We start from the raw sequence: 4,468 nt of genomic DNA on the forward strand, positions 1-4,468 counted from the left end.
CGAGCCCCCCTATCAGCAATGCAGAGGGCTTTGGCCAGTTAGGGAATATTTTATTTTTTATGTACTGTCTGTAGCTGCTGATGGGAGACATCAGCAGCTAGACGTTTAACTAATGGAATTGTATAACCCTTTGCATTTTTCCAGTTTGAAATGCAGGGAGGAATCTTCCACTTTTGTTCCTTTACAGTCATCTTTCTGCTGGGAGAACGCGTGACAGGTGCAGGAGGAGAATGTGGTCTTCAGGGAATTTTCTTATTAGTCTTGACTCTTGATGGCTCCATTGGATTTTACTGCATTTCTACCAGTTGAATAACCCTCTGTTTAGCTCCAGAGTTGAAAGCCACTCCTTGCCGAGTTGGCGTATACTGGATATACTGAGCAGGAGCCAGTTTATCAGCTGCTCGAAATGGCATGGTGGCAGCAACCTTCTGTGATACGAATTTTTCTAAGCTACCCTTGCCTTTTCTGTTATCTCCTTAATAGCTTCATCAGGTCTTTGCAGTTCTGGGTCATCTGCATTCAGAACCTCCCTTGGAAACAGGTCAGTGTATTTGCTATAAATGACCTTGTCTTTTGACTGTCCTTGTCAAGCGATTGCATCATTATTTAATTTTTCCTCCAGGATTCACCAAAATGGCACATTTCACATTTTTTCTTTTGTCCCATATCCAGTGAGTACTGGGCCACATGGATCTCTGATAAAGCCAGCATCTCCCTCCCCATCTCCAAAACTCTCCAATAACTGAGGTATCCAGACTTTCCAGTACCCACAGAAGGGAGGCTCTCTTCATGAGGAGACCAGTGAAGGTCCAAAGTGATCTTTAGGATCTTGCCCTTTCTTCAGCCTCAAGCTGGCTCTATGATGACTGAGGAGGTGCAGGTAAAAAGTTGATGAACACCAACTTCTGTGTCTTCCACATCACTGTATTTTTAAAATATTTTAAATAAATATATTTTTTAAAAGGCATCAAAGCTAAAGATAGGAAAAAGTCTTGCTGGTATTTTATGGTCCAAAGATACAGAATGAAGTAAGATCACATGCTTGTCTAGTTTGGAAAACAGGTTATAGTTTAGGTTGTGAATTTAATGCTACAGGGAAGAAATTTAATGTTACAGTGAAAGGTTTACTAAAAATCCTATGGAAATAATTTTCACCAGTTTCTTTCTGTTTTCAAGTTGTTTTCTTGTTTATTTATTTATCTTCTATTCCCCCCCCCACACACACACACACCAGGGATGGGGAACACATACTAAAAACAGTTATCGCCAGAACTGGAAAGTTCAATTTAAAGGTTGGTTCTAGAAGATGCTCATTTATCAAATGTTTACCAAATACCTACTTTGTACCCAGTACTGTGCTGGGATTTAGGGATATAGGAAGAGAGGAGTCCCTGCCTAGAAGGAATTTACAGTCACACGGTATGACAGTCATTGCAGAGTGCAAATGTAAGAACGAAAAGAGAAGGCCAAGACTATTTCAGACTAGCAGTTAACCTCATTGTTGTAGAGAGACTTCTGACATCAACTAGGTTCTATTGACTAGGCTAAGGGATATTCTATATGTGTCTGCTATGTCTAGATGTGTCCGAGAGGATATTTCTGAATGAAATTAGCATCTGAATCAGTAGACTCAGTAAAGAGGATCCACTCTCACCAGTGTGCGTGGGCCCAAATAGACCAGAAAGGTGGAGGAAGGTGAATTCTCTCTATGACTTCTGGAACTGAGACATCCTTCTTCCCACGTCCAGAGAATCCCCCCATATACAAACACACACACACACACACACACACACACAACTTCCCCTGGTCCCAGGCCTTTAACCCTTGACTCGAAGTTATAGTATTGGCTCCCTTGTTTTCTAGACTAGATTGGATTACACCACCAGCTTTCCTGATTCTCCAACATAGAGATGGCGTATCATGGAACTTCCTGGCCTCCATAATTGCATAAGCCCTTTGTCATAATAAATACCCTTTGCATATGAGGTATTTCAAAAAGTTAGTAAAAAATGGAATTAAAATATGAGTTTATTTTGGTACAAAAGGTTTTTGAAATCCATACATAATTGTTTAATAATATACATTTTTTTAATGAACTTTGAAGACCTTTTGTATATCCTACTGTTTCTTTCTCTAGAGAACCCTGACTAATACAGCCTTTGTCTTCAAAGACATGCTCAGAATTATCATATTAGAAATTTGAATCAAATACCAAGTGATGTTTGAGAATGAAGCACTTTGTTTTGACCAGAAGCTTGCTAATGGGTAGGTTTAATGGTGGGAAGACAGGTCTTGTTCATTTGTGTCTGCTGGCTTTCTCTCTAGGGAGAGAAAAAACCCTATAGATCCCGAATGGAATGCTCTAGTCTCTCTCTCAGGAGCTTTGTAACCAAAATTCTGGAAGTATGAAAACTATACTTAATTCCTATGTTATTAATGTCACATCCCCACTGTGGATTGTCCTGGAGTCTAGCTTCTCCAGGGAGTGACTCTTTAGTCCTCTGCCCTATTTGGCATTTGGACAGTTGCTCAGTTACAGGGCGTGAGGGAGGAGATCTGTGTCTAATAGAGACGTTTAGGCGATTCTCTGTTTTCAACTCCCTCTTTCTGAGGTAGCTCTCACGTGTGAGCCTTTCAGGAGCAGGAGCACCGATAATGCCTGCGCCAAGCTTTTCCCTCACTCAGCTTAGAGTCTGGCTTCCCTTGGTCTGCTAAATGTGCTTTTTCTTCATTAGCTTGCTGTCTTTCTAAATGTTGCTGTCCTCTCCTGTCTTTTTGTTCAGATTAACTTGTATTTTCAATTGCTTTAAAAAGAATCTTTTCCAGGAATTTAGGGGAAAGCAAAGATAAATAAATGTGCTCAATTTTTCAGGTTTCACTAGAACTGGAACTTCTAATATCTTAATAAAGGAACAGCCCATTAGATAAATGTGCTCAGAGAGTAGAAATAGGCATTTTATAAAAGCTAGAAGTCAACTAATAAGGAAATCAAAAATTGTTCATTTTTATTGTTATTTGATATACCAGGGCAAAGGCAAAGTGCTCAACCCTTTCCTTCTTTTGGGAACAGGAAAATGACAACGCTCTGAGAGCTAAAACATATCTATTCATTTAATTTTGCTTTCACAAGTCATACATGCTATTGTAAAAAAAAGTGAACTTCTATAGGGAGAACTGTCAAAATTATCCGACTGCCCTATTCTTTTTCATTGCCCTCACAGCACCTCAAGAGCTAACCAGTGCTAACAGTTTGCAAAATCACAGAAAAGAGCCTGGAAGGATTATATGTATACCTTGCTATGTATTCAGTCCAGTTCCATTCTTGTTGGAAAACCAAAAAAAAAAAACCCCAAAAAACCTATTTGTGTGTGTGTGTGTGTGTGTGTGTGTGTGTGATGTGTCTTATAATACATACATACATGTATGAGCTTTACTGTAAACACTATAATACTTTACATGTTATTCAGCTTTCTTAAGTTTAATGACATAGCATGACAGCTCATGTGAATAAATATGTGTCATTCTTTCTAGTGGTTATATAGCACAATTAAGCAGATTTCATCTTTTTTTTGGATATTTTGCTTTTTCAACACTTATTTTATTATCCACATGCAAAATGCTGTAATGACCATTCTTGTGTATATATAATAATACAAGTATTTCTCTAGGGTAGTTCCCTGAATATAATAGTGGGGTTAATTGTGTATATCCTTTGCAGTTTGATCGATAATATTCAATTGAGCTCTAGCAGCTTATTTTCACACAGTCTCCTATTACGTACTTTGTGAGCCTCAGTTAGAAACCCTATTCGTGTCCATTCTGGGACACTGGTGAGTGGAACCTTGAAGCTGGAAGGTGATTCCGCGGTGATAATGTGACTTCGTAAAGGCTTTTGGAAGCCTTCGTGTGGGCCTTTCTTGGCAACACATTAATCTTGCCAGAATTTCCTTTGAATTCCTTATTTTTACCCACTAATTAAAGCAGTGCAAACTGAAATGATACATTTTTTTCTTACTTATTATTTTCATAACAATAAAATCCAGGCATTCTCAATGTATATCACACTTACACCGGCACTGCATTTTGGGAAACCCAGTTGGCTCCACAGATGAAAAGCCATAAGGATTTTATACCGTCTCACTCTACCTCTCTTCATCTGCCAATCTATCCTAAGTAAGTAATGTAAAATATTAAAATGCTATTTACAGAAACATTTGCTGCAGTATTTATAATAAAAATTTAGAAACAATTTCAAGAATAGAAATCGAAATTGCCATTTCCCTACTGTGAAATATTCAGGTTACATAAATTCCAGTCAACCCACTGGATGGAATATTAAGCAGTATTTGTAAATGGTGGGTATGAGGACCAAGTGGTTTAGAAAATTGTTCATGCCATATATGCTAATATTATATACACGATACATAGTGTATTATAATAATATCAATTGCTTTTAGGAACTCAGAAT

General features: G+C 38.1%; 1 protein-coding gene and 1 pseudogene across 1 annotated transcript in view; both read right to left on the reverse strand.

Annotated features, from left to right (window-relative positions):
• LOC102467932 (SNW domain-containing protein 1-like) overlaps positions 1-920 on the reverse strand; it is a 1,904-nt pseudogene extending 984 nt beyond the window's left edge.
• CNTNAP2 (contactin associated protein 2) overlaps positions 1-4,468 on the reverse strand; it is a 1,579,711-nt gene that overhangs the window by 203,071 nt on the left and 1,372,172 nt on the right. The gene's annotated exons all lie outside the window — the stretch shown is intronic.

This window comes from Tupaia chinensis, unplaced genomic scaffold (genome assembly GCF_000334495.1).
Source record: "Tupaia chinensis unplaced genomic scaffold, TupChi_1.0 Scaffold000010_1, whole genome shotgun sequence".
NCBI lineage: Eukaryota > Metazoa > Chordata > Mammalia > Scandentia > Tupaiidae > Tupaia > Tupaia belangeri.